General features: G+C 43.9%; 42 non-coding genes across 42 annotated transcripts in view; 11 read left to right on the top strand and 31 right to left on the bottom strand.

Moving 5' to 3' along the window:
* Trnas-gcu (transfer RNA serine (anticodon GCU)) overlaps window positions 1-64 on the bottom strand; it is an 82-nt gene extending 18 nt beyond the window's left edge. Inside the window, exon 1 of the tRNA in view lies at window positions 1-64. This exon is cut by the window's left edge and continues 18 nt beyond it. This is a non-coding gene — a tRNA (tRNA-Ser).
* Window positions 65-526: 462 nt separating this feature from the next.
* Trnaq-uug (transfer RNA glutamine (anticodon UUG)) lies at window positions 527-598 on the bottom strand. The gene has a single exon. It is a non-coding gene; the product is annotated as a tRNA-Gln (tRNA).
* A 7-nt stretch (window positions 599-605) lies between these two features.
* On the bottom strand, window positions 606-687 carry Trnas-gcu (transfer RNA serine (anticodon GCU)). Its single transcript has one exon. It is a non-coding gene; the product is annotated as a tRNA-Ser (tRNA).
* A 462-nt stretch (window positions 688-1,149) lies between these two features.
* On the bottom strand, window positions 1,150-1,221 carry Trnaq-uug (transfer RNA glutamine (anticodon UUG)). The gene has a single exon. It is a non-coding gene; the product is annotated as a tRNA-Gln (tRNA).
* A 7-nt stretch (window positions 1,222-1,228) lies between these two features.
* On the bottom strand, window positions 1,229-1,310 carry Trnas-gcu (transfer RNA serine (anticodon GCU)). The gene has a single exon. It is a non-coding gene; the product is annotated as a tRNA-Ser (tRNA).
* Window positions 1,311-1,772: 462 nt separating this feature from the next.
* On the bottom strand, window positions 1,773-1,844 carry Trnaq-uug (transfer RNA glutamine (anticodon UUG)). The gene has a single exon. It is a non-coding gene; the product is annotated as a tRNA-Gln (tRNA).
* A 551-nt stretch (window positions 1,845-2,395) lies between these two features.
* On the bottom strand, window positions 2,396-2,467 carry Trnaq-uug (transfer RNA glutamine (anticodon UUG)). The gene has a single exon. It is a non-coding gene; the product is annotated as a tRNA-Gln (tRNA).
* A 7-nt stretch (window positions 2,468-2,474) lies between these two features.
* Window positions 2,475-2,556, bottom strand: Trnas-gcu (transfer RNA serine (anticodon GCU)). The gene has a single exon. It is a non-coding gene; the product is annotated as a tRNA-Ser (tRNA).
* Window positions 2,557-2,739: 183 nt separating this feature from the next.
* Trnar-ccu (transfer RNA arginine (anticodon CCU)) lies at window positions 2,740-2,811 on the top strand. Its single transcript has one exon. It is a non-coding gene; the product is annotated as a tRNA-Arg (tRNA).
* Window positions 2,812-3,638: 827 nt separating this feature from the next.
* Trnaq-uug (transfer RNA glutamine (anticodon UUG)) lies at window positions 3,639-3,710 on the bottom strand. Its single transcript has one exon. It is a non-coding gene; the product is annotated as a tRNA-Gln (tRNA).
* A 7-nt stretch (window positions 3,711-3,717) lies between these two features.
* On the bottom strand, window positions 3,718-3,799 carry Trnas-gcu (transfer RNA serine (anticodon GCU)). The gene has a single exon. It is a non-coding gene; the product is annotated as a tRNA-Ser (tRNA).
* A 621-nt stretch (window positions 3,800-4,420) lies between these two features.
* On the bottom strand, window positions 4,421-4,492 carry Trnaq-uug (transfer RNA glutamine (anticodon UUG)). The gene has a single exon. It is a non-coding gene; the product is annotated as a tRNA-Gln (tRNA).
* Window positions 4,493-4,499: 7 nt separating this feature from the next.
* Trnas-gcu (transfer RNA serine (anticodon GCU)) lies at window positions 4,500-4,581 on the bottom strand. Its single transcript has one exon. It is a non-coding gene; the product is annotated as a tRNA-Ser (tRNA).
* Window positions 4,582-4,763: 182 nt separating this feature from the next.
* Trnak-cuu (transfer RNA lysine (anticodon CUU)) lies at window positions 4,764-4,836 on the top strand. The gene has a single exon. It is a non-coding gene; the product is annotated as a tRNA-Lys (tRNA).
* Window positions 4,837-5,041: 205 nt separating this feature from the next.
* Trnaq-uug (transfer RNA glutamine (anticodon UUG)) lies at window positions 5,042-5,113 on the bottom strand. The gene has a single exon. It is a non-coding gene; the product is annotated as a tRNA-Gln (tRNA).
* A 7-nt stretch (window positions 5,114-5,120) lies between these two features.
* On the bottom strand, window positions 5,121-5,202 carry Trnas-gcu (transfer RNA serine (anticodon GCU)). The gene has a single exon. It is a non-coding gene; the product is annotated as a tRNA-Ser (tRNA).
* A 542-nt stretch (window positions 5,203-5,744) lies between these two features.
* Trnas-gcu (transfer RNA serine (anticodon GCU)) lies at window positions 5,745-5,826 on the bottom strand. Its single transcript has one exon. It is a non-coding gene; the product is annotated as a tRNA-Ser (tRNA).
* A 183-nt stretch (window positions 5,827-6,009) lies between these two features.
* Trnak-cuu (transfer RNA lysine (anticodon CUU)) lies at window positions 6,010-6,082 on the top strand. Its single transcript has one exon. It is a non-coding gene; the product is annotated as a tRNA-Lys (tRNA).
* Window positions 6,083-6,287: 205 nt separating this feature from the next.
* On the bottom strand, window positions 6,288-6,359 carry Trnaq-uug (transfer RNA glutamine (anticodon UUG)). The gene has a single exon. It is a non-coding gene; the product is annotated as a tRNA-Gln (tRNA).
* A 7-nt stretch (window positions 6,360-6,366) lies between these two features.
* On the bottom strand, window positions 6,367-6,448 carry Trnas-gcu (transfer RNA serine (anticodon GCU)). Its single transcript has one exon. It is a non-coding gene; the product is annotated as a tRNA-Ser (tRNA).
* Window positions 6,449-6,631: 183 nt separating this feature from the next.
* Trnak-cuu (transfer RNA lysine (anticodon CUU)) lies at window positions 6,632-6,704 on the top strand. The gene has a single exon. It is a non-coding gene; the product is annotated as a tRNA-Lys (tRNA).
* Window positions 6,705-7,612: 908 nt separating this feature from the next.
* Trnas-gcu (transfer RNA serine (anticodon GCU)) lies at window positions 7,613-7,694 on the bottom strand. The gene has a single exon. It is a non-coding gene; the product is annotated as a tRNA-Ser (tRNA).
* A 1,816-nt stretch (window positions 7,695-9,510) lies between these two features.
* Trnaq-uug (transfer RNA glutamine (anticodon UUG)) lies at window positions 9,511-9,582 on the bottom strand. The gene has a single exon. It is a non-coding gene; the product is annotated as a tRNA-Gln (tRNA).
* Window positions 9,583-9,589: 7 nt separating this feature from the next.
* Trnas-gcu (transfer RNA serine (anticodon GCU)) lies at window positions 9,590-9,671 on the bottom strand. The gene has a single exon. It is a non-coding gene; the product is annotated as a tRNA-Ser (tRNA).
* Window positions 9,672-10,476: 805 nt separating this feature from the next.
* On the top strand, window positions 10,477-10,549 carry Trnak-cuu (transfer RNA lysine (anticodon CUU)). The gene has a single exon. It is a non-coding gene; the product is annotated as a tRNA-Lys (tRNA).
* Window positions 10,550-10,755: 206 nt separating this feature from the next.
* Window positions 10,756-10,827, bottom strand: Trnaq-uug (transfer RNA glutamine (anticodon UUG)). Its single transcript has one exon. It is a non-coding gene; the product is annotated as a tRNA-Gln (tRNA).
* A 381-nt stretch (window positions 10,828-11,208) lies between these two features.
* Window positions 11,209-11,281, top strand: Trnak-cuu (transfer RNA lysine (anticodon CUU)). Its single transcript has one exon. It is a non-coding gene; the product is annotated as a tRNA-Lys (tRNA).
* Window positions 11,282-11,487: 206 nt separating this feature from the next.
* Window positions 11,488-11,559, bottom strand: Trnaq-uug (transfer RNA glutamine (anticodon UUG)). The gene has a single exon. It is a non-coding gene; the product is annotated as a tRNA-Gln (tRNA).
* A 551-nt stretch (window positions 11,560-12,110) lies between these two features.
* Trnaq-uug (transfer RNA glutamine (anticodon UUG)) lies at window positions 12,111-12,182 on the bottom strand. The gene has a single exon. It is a non-coding gene; the product is annotated as a tRNA-Gln (tRNA).
* A 7-nt stretch (window positions 12,183-12,189) lies between these two features.
* Window positions 12,190-12,271, bottom strand: Trnas-gcu (transfer RNA serine (anticodon GCU)). Its single transcript has one exon. It is a non-coding gene; the product is annotated as a tRNA-Ser (tRNA).
* Window positions 12,272-13,076: 805 nt separating this feature from the next.
* Window positions 13,077-13,149, top strand: Trnak-cuu (transfer RNA lysine (anticodon CUU)). Its single transcript has one exon. It is a non-coding gene; the product is annotated as a tRNA-Lys (tRNA).
* Window positions 13,150-13,355: 206 nt separating this feature from the next.
* On the bottom strand, window positions 13,356-13,427 carry Trnaq-uug (transfer RNA glutamine (anticodon UUG)). The gene has a single exon. It is a non-coding gene; the product is annotated as a tRNA-Gln (tRNA).
* A 381-nt stretch (window positions 13,428-13,808) lies between these two features.
* Window positions 13,809-13,881, top strand: Trnak-cuu (transfer RNA lysine (anticodon CUU)). The gene has a single exon. It is a non-coding gene; the product is annotated as a tRNA-Lys (tRNA).
* Window positions 13,882-14,087: 206 nt separating this feature from the next.
* Trnaq-uug (transfer RNA glutamine (anticodon UUG)) lies at window positions 14,088-14,159 on the bottom strand. The gene has a single exon. It is a non-coding gene; the product is annotated as a tRNA-Gln (tRNA).
* A 257-nt stretch (window positions 14,160-14,416) lies between these two features.
* Window positions 14,417-14,488, bottom strand: Trnaq-uug (transfer RNA glutamine (anticodon UUG)). Its single transcript has one exon. It is a non-coding gene; the product is annotated as a tRNA-Gln (tRNA).
* Window positions 14,489-14,760: 272 nt separating this feature from the next.
* On the top strand, window positions 14,761-14,833 carry Trnak-cuu (transfer RNA lysine (anticodon CUU)). The gene has a single exon. It is a non-coding gene; the product is annotated as a tRNA-Lys (tRNA).
* A 206-nt stretch (window positions 14,834-15,039) lies between these two features.
* Window positions 15,040-15,111, bottom strand: Trnaq-uug (transfer RNA glutamine (anticodon UUG)). The gene has a single exon. It is a non-coding gene; the product is annotated as a tRNA-Gln (tRNA).
* Window positions 15,112-15,492: 381 nt separating this feature from the next.
* Trnak-cuu (transfer RNA lysine (anticodon CUU)) lies at window positions 15,493-15,565 on the top strand. Its single transcript has one exon. It is a non-coding gene; the product is annotated as a tRNA-Lys (tRNA).
* A 206-nt stretch (window positions 15,566-15,771) lies between these two features.
* Trnaq-uug (transfer RNA glutamine (anticodon UUG)) lies at window positions 15,772-15,843 on the bottom strand. The gene has a single exon. It is a non-coding gene; the product is annotated as a tRNA-Gln (tRNA).
* A 7-nt stretch (window positions 15,844-15,850) lies between these two features.
* Trnas-gcu (transfer RNA serine (anticodon GCU)) lies at window positions 15,851-15,932 on the bottom strand. The gene has a single exon. It is a non-coding gene; the product is annotated as a tRNA-Ser (tRNA).
* Window positions 15,933-16,394: 462 nt separating this feature from the next.
* Trnaq-uug (transfer RNA glutamine (anticodon UUG)) lies at window positions 16,395-16,466 on the bottom strand. Its single transcript has one exon. It is a non-coding gene; the product is annotated as a tRNA-Gln (tRNA).
* Window positions 16,467-17,467: 1,001 nt separating this feature from the next.
* On the top strand, window positions 17,468-17,540 carry Trnak-cuu (transfer RNA lysine (anticodon CUU)). The gene has a single exon. It is a non-coding gene; the product is annotated as a tRNA-Lys (tRNA).
* The last annotated feature ends 577 nt before the right edge of the window (window positions 17,541-18,117 follow it).

Raw genomic sequence — 18,117 nt, 5'->3', positions numbered from 1 at the left:
AACCCACGCGGGCAGAGCCCAATGGATTAGCAGTCCATCGCCTTAACCACTCGGCCACCTCGTCTGTTTCTGTACCACGTCTACGTTATGGAAAGCTAACATTGCTGAACCTGTTTCGACTCACGTAACCTTATACCAGTCCAAACAGTGGGATTACGCGAGTGCCCCAATTTTAAGTAATTTAAGGTGTGGTCAATTGTTGCGTAAGTCCAAGACAGCTTTAGTAACGGAACCTAATAACGAATCAGCCTGGCTAGTTCAGTCGGTAGAGCATGAGACTCTTAATCTCACGGTCGTGGATTCGAGCTCCACAATGGGCGTTTTCTGCTGCACTTTTAATTGCATTATGAACGCGCCGTGGAAATCACCAATTCCCCTCTAAGCATGAGTTCTGCCATAAACCTGGCGAATTTTGAAGAAATGACTTGAAAGCATTCGAATATGGCTTAGTCAATTTTAAATAAATCAGACTTTCCTTCACGTATTTTTCAAAAAATAGATTAAATCAGAATTAAAAAGGAAGGTCAGGTTCTACCGAGAGTTGAACTCGGATCGCTGGATTCAAAGTCCAGAGTGCTAACCATTACACCATAGAACCGAATGTGCGACGAAGATGGGATTCGAACCCTCGCGGGCAGAGCCCAATGGATTAGCAGTCCATCGCCTTAACCACTCGGCCACCTCGTCGGTTGCTGTACCACGTCTACTTTATGGAAAGCTAACATTGCTGAACCTGTTTTGACTCACGTAACTGTTTACCAGCCCAAACAGTAGGATTACGCGAGTGGCCCAATTTTAAGTAATCTTAGGCGTGGTAAATTGTTGTGTAAGTCCAAGACGGCTTTAATTGCGGAACCTAATAACGAATCAGCCCGGCTAGCTCAGTCGGTAGAGCATGAGACTCTTAATCTCAGGGTCGTGGATTCGAGCTCCACAATGGGCGTTTTCTGCTGCACTTTTAATTGCATTTTGAACGCGCCGTGGAAATCACCAATTCCCCTCTAAGCATGAGTTCTGCCATAACCCTGGCAAATTTTGAAGAAATGACTTGAAAGCATTCAAATATGGCTTAGTCAATTTTGAATAAATCAGCCTTTCCCTCACGTATTTTTCAAAAAAAAGATTAAATCAGAATTAAAAAGGAAGGTCAGGTTCTACCGAGAGTTGAACTCGGATCGCTGGATTCAAAGTCCAGAGTGCTAACCATTACACCATAGAACCGAATGCGCGACGAAGATGGGATTCGAACCCACGCGGGCAGAGCCCAATGGATTAGCAGTCCATCGCCTTAACCACTCGGCCACCTCGTCTGGTTCTGTACCACGTCTACGTTATGGAAAGCTAACATTGCTGAACCTGTTTCGACTCACGTAACCTTATACCAGTCCAAACAGTGGGATTACGCGAGTGCCCCAATTTTAAGTAATTTAAGGTGTGGTCAATTGTTGCGTAAGTTCAAGACAGCTTTAGTAACGGAACCTAATAACGAATCAGCCTGGCTAGTTCAGTCGGTAGAGCATGAGACTCTTAATCTCACGGTCGTGGATTCGAGCTCCACAATGGGCGTTTTCTGCTGCACTTTTAATTGCATTATGAACGCGCCGTGGAAATCACCAATTCCCCTCTAAGCATGAGTTCTGCCATAAACCTGGCGAATTTTGAAGAAATGACTTGAAAGCATTCAAATATGGCTTAGTCAATTTTAAATAAATCAGACTTTCCTTCACGTATTTTTCAAAAAATAGATTAAATCAGAATTAAAAAGGAAGGTCAGGTTCTACCGAGAGTTGAACTCGGATCGCTGGATTCAAAGTCCAGAGTGCTAACCATTACACCATAGAACCGAATGTGCGACGAAGATGGGATTCGAACCCACGCGGGCAGAGCCAAATGGATTAGCACTCCATCGCCTTAACCACTCGGCCACCTCGTCGGTTGCTGTACCACGTCTACTTTATGGAAAGCTAACATTGCTGAACCTGTTTTGACTCACGTAACTGTTTACCAGCCCAAACAGTAGGATTACGCGAGTGGCCCAATTTTAAGTAATCTTAGGCGTGGTAAATTGTTGTGTAAGTCCAAGACGGCTTTAATTGCGGAACCTAATAACGAATCAGCCCGGCTAGCTCAGTCGGTAGAGCATGAGACTCTTAATCTCAGGGTCGTGGATTCGAGCTCCACAATGGGCGTTTTCTGCTGCACTTTTAATTGCATTTTGAACGCGCCGTGGAAATCACCAATTCCCCTCTAAGCATGAGTTCTGCCATAACCCTGGCAAATTTTGAAGAAATGACTTGAAAGCATTCAAATATGGCTTAGTCAATTTTGAATAAATCAGCCTTTCCCTCACGTATTTTTCAAAAAAAAGATTAAATCAGAATTAAAAAGGAAGGTCAGGTTCTACCGAGAGTTGAACTCGGATCGCTGGATTCAAAGTCCAGAGTGCTAACCATTACACCATAGAACCGAATGCGCGACGAAGATGGGATTCGAACCCACGCGGGCAGAGCCCAATGGATTAGCAGTCCATCGCCTTAACCACTCGGCCACCTCGTCGGTTTCTGTACCACGTCTACTTTATGGAAAGCTAACATTGCTGAACCTGTTTTGACTCACGTAACTGTTTACCAGCCCAAACAGTAGGATTACGCGAGTGGCCCAATTTTAAGTAATCTTAGGCGTGGTCAATTGTTGTGTAAGTCCAAGACGGCTTTAATGGCGGAACCTAATAACGAATCAGCCCGCTAGCTCAGTCGGTAGAGCATGAGACTCCTAATCTCAGGGTCATGGGTTCGAGCCCCACGTTGGGCGTTTTCTGATAAACTTTTAATTGCATTACGAACGCGCCGTGGAAATCACCAATTCTCCTCTAAGCATGAGTTCTGCCATAAACCTGGCAAATTTTGAAGAAATGACTTGGAAGCATTCAAATATGGCTTAGTCAATTTTAGATAAATCATCCCTTCCTCACGCATTTCTTAAACAAATGATTAAATCAGAGTTCAAAAAGAAAATCAGGTTCTACCGAGATTTGAACTCGAATCGCTGGGTTCAAAGTCCAGAGTGCTAACCATTACATCATAGAACCGAATGTGCGACCAAGTGGGATTCGAACCCACGAGGGCAGAGCCCAATGGATTAGCAGTCCATCGCCTTAACCACTCGGTCACCTCGTCTGTTTCTGTACCACGTCTACGTTATGGAAAGCTAACATTGCTGAACCTGTTTCGACTCACGTAACCTTTTACCAGCCCAAACAGTGGGATTACGCGAGCGCCCCAATTTTAAGTAATTTAAGGTGTGGTCAATTGTTGCGTAAGTCCAAGACAGCTTTAATAACGGAACCTAATAACGAATCAGCCCGGCTAGCTCAGTCGGTAGAGCATGAGACTCTTAATCTCAGGGTCGTGGATTCGAGCCCCACAATGGGCGTTTTCTGCTGCACTTTTAATTGCATTACGAACGCGCCGTGGAAATCACCAATTCTCCTCTAAGCATGAGTTCTGCCATAAACCTGGCAAATGTTAAAGAAATGACTTGAAAGCATTCAAATATGGCTTAGTCAATTTTAAATAAATCAGCCTTTCCCTCACGTTTTCTTTAAACAAAAGATTAAATCAGAATTCAAAAAGAAGGTCAGGTTCTACCGAGAGTTGAACTCGGATCGCTGGATTCAAAGTCCAGAGTGCTAACCATTACACCATAGAACCGAATGTGCGACGAAGATGGGATTCGAACCCACGCGGGCAGAGCCCAATGGATTAGCAGTCCATCGCCTTAACCACTCGGCCACCTCGTCGGTTGCTGTACCACGTCTACTTTATGGAAAGCTATCATTGCTGAACCTTTTTTGACTCACGTAACTGTTTACCAGCCCAAACAGTAGGATTACGCGAGTGGCCCAATTTTAAGTAATCTTAGGAGTGGTAAATTGTAGTGTAAGTCCAAGACGACTTTAATTGCGGAACCTAATAACGAATCAGCCCGGCTAGCTCAGTCGGTAGAGCATGAGACTCACGTAATTGTTTACCAGCCCAAACAGTAGGATTACGCGAGTGGCCCAATTTTAAGTAATCTTAGGCGTGGTAAATTGTTGTGTAAGTCCAAGACGACTTTAATTGCGGAACCTAATAACGAATCAGCCCGGCTAGCTCAGTCGGTAGAGCATGAGACTCTTTATCTCAGGGTCGTGGATTCGAGCTCCACAATGGGCGTTTTCTGCTGCACTTTTAATTGCATTATGAACGCGCCGTGGAAATCACCAATTCCCCTCTAAGCATGAGTTCTGCCATAAACCTGGCAAATTTTGAAGAAATGACTTAAAAGCATTCAAATATGGCTTAGTCAATTTTGAATAAATCAGCCTTTCCCTCACGTATTTTTCAAAAAAAAGATTAAATCAGAATTAAAAAGGAAGGTCAGGTTCTACCGAGAGTTGAACTCGGATCGCTGGAATCAAAGTCCAGAGTGCTAACCATTACACCATAGAACCGAATGTGCGACGAAGATGGGATTCGAACCCACGCGGGCAGAGCCCAATGGATTAGCAGTCCATCGCCTTAACCACTCGGCCACCTCGTCTGTTTCTGTACCACGTCTACTTTATGGAAAGCTAACATTTCTGAACCTGTTTTGACTCACGTAACTGTTTGCCAGCCAAACAGTAGGATTACGCGAGTGGCCCAATTTTAAGTAATCTTAGGCGTGGTCAATTGTTGTGTAAGTCCAAGACGGCTTTAATTGCGGAACCTAATAACGAATCAGCCCGGCTAGCTCAGTCGGTAGAGCATGAGACTCTTAATCTCAGGGTCGTGGGTTCGAGCCCCACGTTGGGCGTTTTCTGATAAACTTTTAATTGCATTACGAACGCGCCGTGGAAATCACCAATTCCCCTCTAAGCATGAGTTCTGCCATAAACCTGGCAAATGTTGAAGAAATGACTTGAAAGCATTCAAATATGGCTTAGTCAATTTTAACTAAATTAGCCTTTCCTCACGTATTTTTTAAACAAAAGATTAAATAAGAATTCAAAAAGAAGGTCAGGTTCTACCGAGATTTGAACTCGGATCGCTGGATTCAAAGTCCAGAGTGCTAACCATTACACCATAGAACCAAATTAGCGACGAAGATGGGATTCGAACCCACGCGGGCAGAGCCCTATGGATTAGCAGTCCATCGCTTTAACCACTCGGCCACTTCATCTTTTTCTGTACCACGTCTACTTTATGGAAAGCTAACATTGCTGAACCTGTTTTGACTCACGTAAAGGTTTACCAGCCCAAACAGTAGGATTACGCGAGTGGCCCAAGTTTTAAGTAATCTTAGCCGTGGTCAATTGTTGTGTAAGTCCAAGACGGCTTTAATGGCGGAACCTAATAACGTATCAGCCCGGCTAGCTCAGTCGGTAGAGCATGAGACTCTTAATCTCAGGGTCGTGGATTCGAGCTCCACAATGGGCGTTTTCTGCTGCACTTTTAATTGCATTATGAACGCGCCGTGGAAATCACCAATTCCCCTCTAAGCATGAGTTCTGCCATAAACCTGGCAAATTTTGAAGAAATGACTTGAAAGCATTCAAATATGGCTTAGTCAATTTTGAATAAATCAGCCTTTCCTTCACGTATTTTTCAAAAAAAAGATTAAATCAGAATTAAAAAGGAAGGTCAGGTTCTACCGAGAGTTGAACTCGGATCGCTGTATTCAAAGTCCAGAGTGCTAACCATTACACCATAGAACCGAATGTGCGACGAAGATGGGATTCGAACCCACGCGGGCAGAGCCCAATGGATTAGCAGTCCATCGCCTTAACCACTCGGCCTCCTCGTCTGTTTCTGTACCACGTCTGCTTTATGGAAAGCTAACATTTCTGAACCTGTTTTGACTCACGTAAGTGTTTACCAGCCCAAACAGTAGGATTACGCGAGTGGCCCAATTTTAAGTAATCTTAGGCGTGGTCAATTGTTGTGTAAGTCCAAGACGGCTTTAATGGCGGAACCTAATAACGAATCAGCCCGGCTAGCTCAGTCGGTAGAGCATGAGACTCTTAATCTCAGGGTCGTGGGTTCGAGCCCCACGTTGGGCGTTTTCTGATAAACTTTTAATTGCATTACGAACGCGCCGTGGAAATCACCAATTCTCCTCTAAGCATGAGTTCTGCCATAAACCTGGCAAATGTTGAAGAAATGACTTGAAAGTATTCAAATATGGCTTAGTCAATTTTAACTAAATTAGCCTTTCCTCACGTATTTTTTAAACAAAAGATTAAATAAGAATTCAAAAAGAAGGTCAGGTTCTACCGAGATTTGAACTCGGATCGCTGGATTCAAAGTCCAGAGTGCTAAACATTACACCATAGAACCGAATGTGCGACGAAGATGGGATTCGAACCCACGCGGGCAGAGCCCAACGGATTAGCAGTCCATCGCCTTAACCACTCGGCCACCTCGTCTGTTTCTGTACCACGTCTACTTTATGGAAAGCTAACATTGCTGAACCTGTTTCGACACACGTAACCTTTTACCAGCCCAAACAGTAGGATTACGCTAGTGGCCCAATTTTAAGTAATCTTAGGTGTGGTCAATTGTTGCGTAAGTCCAAGACGGCTTTAATGGCGGAACCTAATAACGAATCAGCCCGGCTAGCTCAGTCGGCAGAGCATGAGACTCTTAATCTCAGGGTCGTGTGTTCGAGCCCCACGTTGGGCGTTTTCTGATACACCTTTAATTGCATTACGAACGCGCCGTGGAAATCACCAATTCTCCTCTAAGCATGAGTTCTGCCATAAACCTGGCAAATGTTGAAGAAATGACTTGAAAGCATTCAAATATGGTTTAGTCAATTTTAAACAAATCAGCCTTTCCCTCACGTATTTGTTAAACAAAAGATTAAAAAAGAATTCGAAAAGAAGGTCAGGTTCTACCGAGATTTGAACTCGGATCGCTGGATTTAAAGTCCAGAGTGCTAACCATTACACCATAGAACCACATGTGCGACGAAGATGTGATTCGAACCCACGCGGACAGAGCCCGAAGGATTAGCAGTCCATCGCCTTAACCACTCGGCCACCTTGTCTGTTTCTGTACGACGTCTACTCTATGGAAAGCTAACATTGCTGAACCTGTTTCGACTCACGTAACCTTTTACCAGCCCAAACAGTAGGATTACGCGAGTGGCCCAATTTTAAGTAATGTAAGGTGTGGTCAATTGTTGCGTAAGTTCAAGACGGCTTTAATGGCGGAACCTAATAACGAATCAGCCCGGCTAGCTCATTCGGTAGAGCATGAGACTCTTAATCTCAGGGTCGTGGGTTCAAGCACAACGTTGGGCGTTTTGTGCTGCACTTTTAATTGCATTATGAACGCGGCGTGGAAATCACCAATTCCCCTCTAAGCATGAGTTCTGCCATAAAGCTGGCAAATTTTGAAGAAATGATTTGAAAGCATTCAAATATGGCTTAGTTAATTTTGAATATATCAGCCTTTCCCTCACGTATTTTTCAAACAAAAGATTAAATCAGAATTCAAAAAGAAGGTCAGGTTCTACCGAGAGTTGAACTCGGATGGCTGGATTCAAAGTCCAGAGTGAAAACCATTACACCATAGAACCGAATGTGCGACGAAGATGGGATTCGAACCCATGCGGGCAGAGCCCAATGGATTAGCAGTCCATCGCCTTAACCACTCGGCCACCTCGTCTGTTTCTGTACCACGTCTACTTTATTGAAATCTAAAATTGCTGAATCTGCTTTGACTTACGTAACCTTTTACTAGCCCAAACAGTAGGATTACGCGACTGGCCCAATTTTAAGTAATTTAAGGTGTAGTCAATTGTTGCGTAAGTTTTGCTGAACCTGTTTCGACTCACGTAACCTTTTACCAGCCCAAACAGTAGGATTACGCGAGTGGCCCAATTTTAAGTAATTTAAGGTGTGGTCATTTGTTGCATAAGTCCAAGACGGCTTTAATGGCGGAACCTAATAACGAATCAGCCCGGCTACCTCAGTCGGTAGAGCATGAAACGCTTAATCTCAGGGTCGTGGATTCGAGCCCCACGTTGGGCGTTTTCTGCTGCACTTTTAATTGCATTACGAACGCGCCGGGGAAATCACCAATTCTCCTCTAAGCCTGAGTTCTGCCATAAACCTGGCAAATATTGAAGAATTGACTTGAAAGCATTCAAATATGGCTTAGTCAATTTTAAATAAATCAGCCTTTCTCTCACGTATTTTTTTAACAAAAGATTAAATCAGAGTTCAGAAAGAAAGTCACATTCTACCGAGATTTGAATTCGGATCGCGGGATTCAAAGTCCAGAGTGCTAACCATTACACCATAGAACCGAATGTGCGACGAAGATGGGATTCGAACTCACGCGGGCAGAGCCCGAAGGATTAGCAGTCCATCGCCTTAACCACTCGGCCACCTCGTCTGTTTCTGTACGACGTCTACCATATGGAAAGCTAACATTGCTGAACCTGTTTCGACTCACGTAACCTTTTACCAGCCCAAACAGTAGGATTACACGAGTGGCCCAATTTTAAGTAATTTAAGGTGTGGTCAATTGTTGCGTAAGTCTAAGACAGCTTTAATAACGGAACCTAATAACAAATCAGCCCGGCTAGCTCAGTCGGTAGAGCATGACACTCTTAATCGCAGGGTCGTGGTTTCGAGCCTCACGTTGGGCGTTTTCCGATACACTTTTAATTGCATTACGAACGCGCCATGGAAATCACTAATTCTCCTCTAAGCATGAGTTCTGCCATAAACCTGGCAAATGTTGAAGAAATGTCTTGAAAGCTTTTAAATATGGCTTAGTCAATTTTAGATAAATCATCCTTTCCTCACGTATTTTTCAAACAAATGTTTAAATCAGAGTTCAGAAAGAAAGTCACATTCTACCGAGATTTGAATTCGGATCGCGGGATTCAAAGTCCAGAGTGCTAACCATTACACGATAGAACCGAATGTGCGATGAAGATGGGATTCGAACCCACGCGAGCAGCGCCCAATGGATTAACAGACCATCGCCTTAACCACTTGGCCACCTCGTTTGTTACTGTACCACGTCTACTTTATGGAAAGCTATCATTGCTGAACCAGTTTCGACTCACGTAACCTTTTACCAGCCCAAACAGTAGGATTACGCGAATGGCCCAATTTTAAGTAATTTAAGGTGTGGTCAATTGTTGCATAAGTCCAAGACGGCTTTAATGGCGGAACCTAATAACGAATCAGCCCGGCTAGCTCAGTCGGTAGAGCATGAAACGCTTAATCTCAGGGTCGTGGATTCGAGCCCCACGTTGGGCGTTTTCTGCTGCACTTTTAATTGCATTACGAACGCGCCGGGGAAATCACCAATTCTCCTCTAAGCCTGAGTTCTGCCATAAACCTGGCAAATATTGAAGAAATGACTTGAAAGCATTCAAATATGGCTTAGTCAATTTTAAATAAATCAGCCTTTCTCTCACGTATTTTTTTAACAAAAGATTAAATCAGAATTCAAAGAGAAGGTCAGGTTCTACCGAGATTTGAACTCGGATCGCTGGATTCAAAGTCCAGAGTGCTAAACATTACACCATAGAACCGAATGTGCGACGAAGATGGGATTCGAACCCACGCGGGCAGAGCCCAACGGATTAGCAGTCCATCGCCTTAACCACTCGGCCACCTCGCCTCTTTCCGTACCACGTCTATTTTATGGAAATCTAACATTGCTGAACCTGTTTTGACTTGCGTAACCTTTTACCAGCCCAAACAGTAGGATTACGCGAGTGGCCCAATTTTAAGTAATCTTAGGTGTGGTCAATTGTTGCGTAAGTCCATGACGGCTTTAATGGCGGAACGTAATAACAAATCAGCCCGGCTAGCTCAGTCGGTAGAGCATGACACTCTTAATCTCAGGGTCGTGGTTTCGAGCCTCACGTTGGGCGTTTTCTGATACACTTTTAATTGCATTACGAACGCGCCATGGAAATCACTAATTCTCCTCTAAGCATGAGTTCTGCCATAAACCTGGCAAATGCTGAAGAAATGTCTTGAAAGCTTTCAAATATGGCTTATTCGATTTTAGATAAATCATCCCTTCCTCACGTATTTTTCAAACAAATGTTTAAATCAGAGTTCAGAAAGAAAGTCACATTCTACCGAGATTTGAATTCGGATCGCGGGATTCAAAGCCCAGAGTGCTAACCATTACACCATAGAACCGAATGTGCGATGAAGATGGGATTCGAACCCACTCGAGCAGCGCCCAATGGATTAACACACCATCGCCTTAACCACTTGGCCACCTCGTCTGTTACTGTACCACGTCTACTTTATGGAAAGCTATCATTGCTGAACCAGTTTCGACTCACGTAACCTCTTACCAGCCCAAACAGTAGGATTACGCGAGTGGCCCAATTTTAAGTAATCTTAGGTGTGGTCAATTGTTGCGTAAGTCCAAGACGGCTTTAATGGCGGAACCTAATAACGAATCAGCCCGACTAGCTCAGTCGGTAGAGCATGAAACTCTTAATCTCAGGGTCGTGGGTTCGAGCCCCACGTTGGGCGTTTTCTGATACACTTTTAATTGCATTACGAACGCGCCGTGGAAATCACCAATTCTCCTCTAAGCATGAGTTCTCCCATAAACCTTGCAAATGTTGAAGAAATGACTTGAAAGCATTCAAATATGGCTTAGTCAATTTTAAATAAATCAGCCTTTCCCTCACGTATTTGTTAAACAAAAGATTAAAAAAGAATTCAAAAAAAAGGTCAGGTTCTACCAAGATTTGAACTCGGATCGCTGGATTCAAAGTCCAGAGTGCTAACCATTACACCATAGAACCGCATGTGCGACGAAGATGTGATTCGAACCCACGCGGGCACAGCCCGAAGGATTAGCAGTCCATCGCCTTAACCACTCGGCCACCTCGTCTTTTTCGTTACGACGTCTACTCTATGGAAAGCTAACATTGCTGAACCTGTTTCGACTCACGTAACCTTTTATCAGCCCAAACAGTAGGATTACGCGACTGGCCCAATTTTAAGTAATTTAAGGTGTGGTCAATTGTTGCGTAAGTTTTGCTGAACCTGTTTCGACTCACGTAACCTGTTACCAGCCCAAACAGTAGGATTACGCGAGTGGCCCAATTTTAAGTAATTTAAGGTGTGGTCAATTGTTGCGTAAGTCCAAGACGGCTTTAATGGCGGAACCTAATACCGAATCAACCCGGCTGGCTAAGTCGGTAGAGCATGAGACTCTTAATCTCAGGGTCGTGGGTTCGAGCCCCACGTTGGGCGTTTTTTGATACACTTTAAATTGTATTACGAACGCGCCGTGGAAATCACCAATTCTCCACTAAGCATAAGTTCTGCCATAAACCTGGAAAATGTTGAAGAAATGACTTGAAAGCATTCAAATATGGCTTATTCAATTTTAAATAAATCAGCCTTTCCCTCACGTATTTGTTAAACAAAAGATTAAAAAAGAATTCAAAAAGAAGGTCAGGTTCTACCGAGATTTGATCTCGGATCGCTGGATTCAAAGTCCAGAGTGCTAACCATTACACCATAGAACCGAATGTGCGATGAAGATGGGATTCGAACCCACGCGAGCAGCGCCCAATGGATTAACAGACCATCGCCTTAACCACTTGGCCACCTCGTTTGTTACTGTACCACGTCTACTTTATGGAAAGCTATCATTGCTGAACCAGTTTCGACTCACGTAACCTTTTACCAGCCCAAACAGTAGGATTACGCGAATGGCCCAATTTTAAGTAATTTAAGGTGTGGTCAATTGTTGCATAAGTCCAAGACGGCTTTAATGGCGGAACCTAATAACGAATCAGCCCGGCTAGCTCAGTCGGTAGAGCATGAAACGCTTAATCTCAGGGTCGTGGATTCGAGCCCCACGTTGGGCGTTTTCTGCTGCACTTTTAATTGCATTACGAACGCGCCGGGGAAATCACCAATTCTCCTCTAAGCCTGAGTTCTGCCATAAACCTGGCAAATATTGAAGAAATGACTTGAAAGCATTCAAATATGGCTTAGTCAATTTTAAATAAATCAGCCTTTCTCTCACGTATTTTTTTAACAAAAGATTAAATCAGAATTCAAAGAGAAGGTCAGGTTCTACCGAGATTTGAACTCGGATCGCTGGATTCAAAGTCCAGAGTGCTAAACATTACACCATAGAACCGAATGTGCGACGAAGATGGGATTCGAACCCACGCGGGCAGAGCCCAACGGATTAGCAGTCCATCGCCTTAACCACTCGGCCACCTCGCCTCTTTCCGTACCACGTCTATTTTATGGAAATCTAACATTGCTGAACCTGTTTTGACTTGCGTAACCTTTTACCAGCCCAAACAGTAGGATTACGCGAGTGGCCCAATTTTAAGTAATCTTAGGTGTGGTCAATTGTTGCGTAAGTCCATGACGGCTTTAATGGCGGAACGTAATAACAAATCAGCCCGGCTAGCTCAGTCGGTAGAGCATGACACTCTTAATCTCAGGGTCGTGGTTTCGAGCCTCACGTTGGGCGTTTTCTGATACACTTTTAATTGCATTACGAACGCGCCATGGAAATCACTAATTCTCCTCTAAGCATGAGTTCTGCCATAAACCTGGCAAATGCTGAAGAAATGTCTTGAAAGCTTTCAAATATGGCTTATTCGATTTTAGATAAATCATCCCTTCCTCACGTATTTTTCAAACAAATGTTTAAATCAGAGTTCAGAAAGAAAGTCACATTCTACCGAGATTTGAATTCGGATCGCGGGATTCAAAGCCCAGAGTGCTAACCATTACACCATAGAACCGAATGTGCGATGAAGATGGGATTCGAACCCACTCGAGCAGCGCCCAATGGATTAACACACCATCGCCTTAACCACTTGGCCACCTCGTCTGTTACTGTACCACGTCTACTTTATGGAAAGCTATCATTGCTGAACCAGTTCCGACTCACGTAACCTCTTACCAGCCCAAACAGTAGGATTACGCGAGTGGCCCAATTTTAAGTAATCTTAGGTGTGGTCAATTGTTGCGTAAGTCCAAGACGGCTTTAATGGCGGAACCTAATAACGAATCAGCCCGACTAGCTCAGTCGGTAGAGCATGAAACTCTTAATCTCAGGGTCGTGGGTTCGAGCCCCACGTTGGGCGTTTTCTGATACACTTTTAATTGCATTACGAACGCGCCGTGGAAATCACCAATTCTCCTCTAAGCATGAGTTCTCCCATAAACCTTGCAAATGTTGAAGAAATGACTTGAAAGCATTCAAATATGGCTTAGTCAATTTTAAATAAATCAGCCTTTCCCTCACGTATTTGTTAAACAAAAGATTAAAAAAGAATTCAAAAAAAAGGTCAGGTTCTACCAAGATTTGAACTCGGATCGCTGGATTCAAAGTCCAGAGTGCTAACCATTACACCATAGAACCGCATGTGCGACGAAGATGTGATTCGAACCCACGCGGGCACAGCCCGAAGGATTAGCAGTCCATCGCCTTAACCACTCGGCCACCTCGTCTTTTTCGTTACGACGTCTACTCTATGGAAAGCTAACATTGCTGAACCTGTTTCGACTCACGTAACCTTTTATCAGCCCAAACAGTAGGATTACGCGACTGGCCCAATTTTAAGTAATTTAAGGTGTGGTCAATTGTTGCGTAAGTTTTGCTGAACCTGTTTCGACTCACGTAACCTGTTACCAGCCCAAACAGTAGGATTACGCGAGTGGCCCAATTTTAAGTAATTTAAGGTGTGGTCAATTGTTGCGTAAGTCCAAGACGGCTTTAATGGCGGAACCTAATACCGAATCAACCCGGCTGGCTAAGTCGGTAGAGCATGAGACTCTTAATCTCAGGGTCGTGGGTTCGAGCCCCACGTTGGGCGTTTTTTGATACACTTTAAATTGTATTACGAACGCGCCGTGGAAATCACCAATTCTCCACTAAGCATAAGTTCTGCCATAAACCTGGAAAATGTTGAAGAAATGACTTGAAAGCATTCAAATATGGCTTATTCAATTTTAAATAAATCAGCCTTTCCCTCACGTATTTGTTAAACAAAAGATTAAAAAAGAATTCAAAAAGAAGGTCAGGTTCTACCGAGATTTGATCTCGGATCGCTGGATTCAAAGTCCAGAGTGCTAACCATTACACCATAGAACCGCATGTGCGACGAAGATGTGATTCGAACCCACGCGGGCTAAGCCCGCAGGATTAGCAGTCCATCGCCTTAACCACTCGGCCACCTCGTCTGTTTCTGTACGACGTCTACTCTATGGAAAGCTAACATTGCTGAACCTGTTTCTACTCACTTAACTTTTTACCAGCCCAAAATATGGCTTAGTTAATTTTGAATATATCAGCCTTTCCCTCACGTATTTTTCAAACAAAAGATTAAATCAGAATTCAAAAAGAAGGTCAGGTTCTACCGAGAGTTGAACTCGGATCGCTGGATTCAAAGTCCAGAGTGCTAACCATTACACCATAGAACCGAATGTGCGACGAAGATGGGATTCGAACCCACGCGGGCAGAGCCCAAAGGATTAGCTGTCCATCGCCTTAACCACTCGGCCACCTCGTCTGTTTCTGTACCACGTCTACTTTATGGAAATCTAACATTGCTGAACCTGTTTTGACTTGCGTAACCTTTTACTAGCCCAAACAGTAGGATTACACGAGTGGCCCAATTTTAAGTAATCTTAGGTGTGGTTAATTGTTGCGTTAGTCCAAAACGGCTTTAATGGCGGAAACTAATAACGAATCAGCCCAGCTAGCTCAGTCGGTAGAGCATGAGACTCTTAATCTCAGGGTCGTGGGTTCGAGCCCCACGTTGGGCGTTTTCTGATACACTTTTAATTGCATTACGAACGCGCCGTGGAAATCACCAATTCTCCTCTAAGCATGAGTTCTGCCATAAACCTTGCAAATGTTGAAGAAATGACTTAAAAGCATTCAAATATGGCTTAGTCAATTTTAAATAAATCAGCCTTTCCCTCACGTATTTGTTAAACAAAAGATTAAAAAAGAATTCAAAAAAAAGGTCAGGTTCTACCAAGATTTGAACTCGGATCTCTGGATTCAAAGTCCAGAGTGCTAACCATTACACCATAGAACCGCATGTGCGACGAAGATGTGATTCGAACCCACGCGGGCACAGCCCGAAGGATTAGCAGTCCATCGCCTTAACCACTCGGCCACCTCGTCTTTTTCGTTACGACGTCTACTCTATGGAAAGCTAACATTGCTGAACCTGTTTCGACTCACGTAACCTTTTATTAGCCCAAACAGTAGGATTACGCGACTGGCCCAATTTTAAGTAATTTAAGGTGTGGTCAATTGTTGCGTAAGTTTTGCTGAACCTGTTTCGACTCACGTAACCTGTTACTAAACCAAACAGTAGGATTACGCGAGTGGCCCAATTTTAAGTAATTTAAGGTGTGGTCAATTGTTGCGTAAGTCCAAGACGGCTTTAATGGCGGAACCTAATACCGAATCAACCCGGCTGGCTAAGTCGGTAGAGCATGAGACTCTTAATCTCAGGGTCGTGGGTTCGAGCCCCACGTTGGGCGTTTTTTGATACACTTTTAATTGTATTACGAACGCGCCGTGCAAATCACCAATTCTCCACTAAGCATAAGTTCTGCCATAAACCTGGCAAATGTTGAAGAAATGACTTGAAAGCATTCAAATATGGCTTATTCAATTTTGAATATATAAGTCTTTCCCTCACGTATTTTTCAAACAAAAGATTAAATCAGAATTCAATAAGAAGGTCAGGTTCTGCCGAGAGTTGAACTCGGATCGCTGGATTCAAAGTCCAGAGTGCTAACCATTACACCATAGAACCGAATGTGCGACGAAGATGGGATTCGAACCCACGCGGGCAGAGCCCAAAGGATTAGCAGTCCGTCGCCTTAACCACTCGGCCACCTCGTCTGTTTCTGTACCACGTCTACTTTATGGAAAGCTAACATTGCTGAACCTGTTTTGACTCACGTAACTGTTTACCAGCCCAAACAGTAGGATTACGCGAGTGGCCCAATTTTAAGTAATCTTAGGCATGGTCAATTGTTGTGTAAGTCCAAGACGGCTTTAATGGCGGAACCTAATAACGAAGAGGCCCGGCAAGCTCAGTCGGTAGAGCATGAGACTCTTAATCTCAGGTTTGTGGGATCGAGCCCCACGTTGGGCGTTTTCTGATACACTTTTAATTGCATTACGAACGCGCCGTGGAAATCACCAATTCTCCTCTAAGCATGAGTTCTGCCACAAACCTGGAAAATGTTGAAGATATGACTTGAAAGCATTCAAATATGGCTTAGTCAATTTTAAATAAATCAGCCTTTCCCTCACGTATTTGTTAAACAAAAGATTAAAAAAGAATTCAAAAAGAAGGTCAGGTTCTACCGAGATTTGAACTCGGATCGCCGGATTCAAAGTCCAGAGTGCTAACCATTACACCATAGAACCGCATGTGCGACGAAGATCTGATTCGAACCCACGCGGACAGAGCCCGAAGGATTAGCAGTTTATCGCCTTAACCACTCGGCCACCTCGTCTTTTTCTTTACAACGTCTACTCTATGGAAAGCTAACATTGCTGAACCTGTTTCGACTCACGTAACCTTTTACCAGCCCAAACAGTAGGATTACGCGCGTGGCCCAATTTTAAGTAATTTAAGGTGTGGTCAATTGTTGCGTAAGTTTTGCTGAACCTGTTTCGACTCACGTAACCTTTTACCAGCCCAAACAGTAGGATTACGCATTGGCCCAATTTTAGGTATTCTAAGGTGTGGTCAATTGTTGCGTAAGTCCAAGACAGCTTTAATGGCGGAACCTAATACCGAATCAGCCCGGCTGGCTCAGTCGGTAGAGCATGAGACTCTTAATCTCAGGGTCGTGGTTTCGAGCCCCACAATGGGCGTTTTTTGATACACTTTTATTTGTATTACGAACGCGCCGTGGAAATCACCAATTCTCCTCTAAGCATGAGTTCTGCCATAAACCTGGCAAATGTTGATGAAATGACTTGAAAGCATTCAAATATGGCTTATTCAAATTTAAATAAATCAGCCTTTCCCTCACGTATTTGTTAAACAAAAGATTAAATAGAATTCAAAAAGAAGGTCAGGTTCTACGGAGATTTGAACTCGGATTGCTGGATTCAAAGTCCAGAGTGCTAACCATTACATCATAGAACCGAATGTGCGACGAAGTGAGATTCGAACCCACGCGGGCAGAGCCCAATGGATTAGCAGTCCATCGCCTTAACCACTCGGCCACCTGGTCTGTTTCTGTACCACGTCCACTTTATGGAAAGCTAACATTGCTGAACCTGTTTCGACTCACGTAACCTGTTACCAGCCCAAACAGTAGGATTACGCGAGTCGCCCAATTTTAAGTAACCTTAGGTGTGGTCAATTGTTGCGTAAGTCCAAGACGGCTTTAATGGCGGAACCTAATAACGAATCAGCCCGGCTAGCTCAGTCGGTAGAGCATGAGACTCTTAATCTCAGGGTCGTGGGTTCGAGCCCCACGTTGGGCGTTTTCTAATACACTTTTAATTGCATTACGAACGCGCCGTGGAAATCACCAATTCTCCTCTAAGCATGAGTTCTGCCATAAACCTGGCAAATGTTAAAGAAATGACTTGAAAGCATTCAAATATGGCTTAGTCAATTTTAAATAAATCAGCCTTTCCCTCACGTTTTCTTTAAACAAAAGATTAAATCAGAATTCAAAAAGAAGGTCAAGTTCTACGGAGATTTGAACTCGGATCACTGGATTCAAAGTCCAGAGGGCTAACTATTACACCATAGAACCGAATGTGCGACGAAGATGGGATTCGAACACACGCGGGCAGAGCCCAATGGATTAGCAGTCCATCGCCTTACCCACTCGGCCACCTTGTCTGTTTCTGTACCACGTCTACTTTATGGAAAGCTAACATTGCTGAACCTGTTTCGACTCACGTAACCTTTTACCAGCTCAAACAGTGGGATTACACGAGTGCCCCAATTTTAAGTAATTTAAGGTGTGGTCAATTGTTGTGTAAGGCCAAGACGGCTTTAACGGCGGAATCTAATAACGAATCGGCCCGGCTAGCGCAGTCGGTACAGCAT

This window comes from Hydractinia symbiolongicarpus, chromosome 14 (assembly GCF_029227915.1).
Source record: "Hydractinia symbiolongicarpus strain clone_291-10 chromosome 14, HSymV2.1, whole genome shotgun sequence".
Taxonomy (NCBI): Eukaryota; Metazoa; Cnidaria; class Hydrozoa; order Anthoathecata; family Hydractiniidae; genus Hydractinia; species Hydractinia symbiolongicarpus.
Note: the sequence above shows the minus strand (reverse complement) of the source record. Positions and strands in the feature narration are given on the sequence as shown.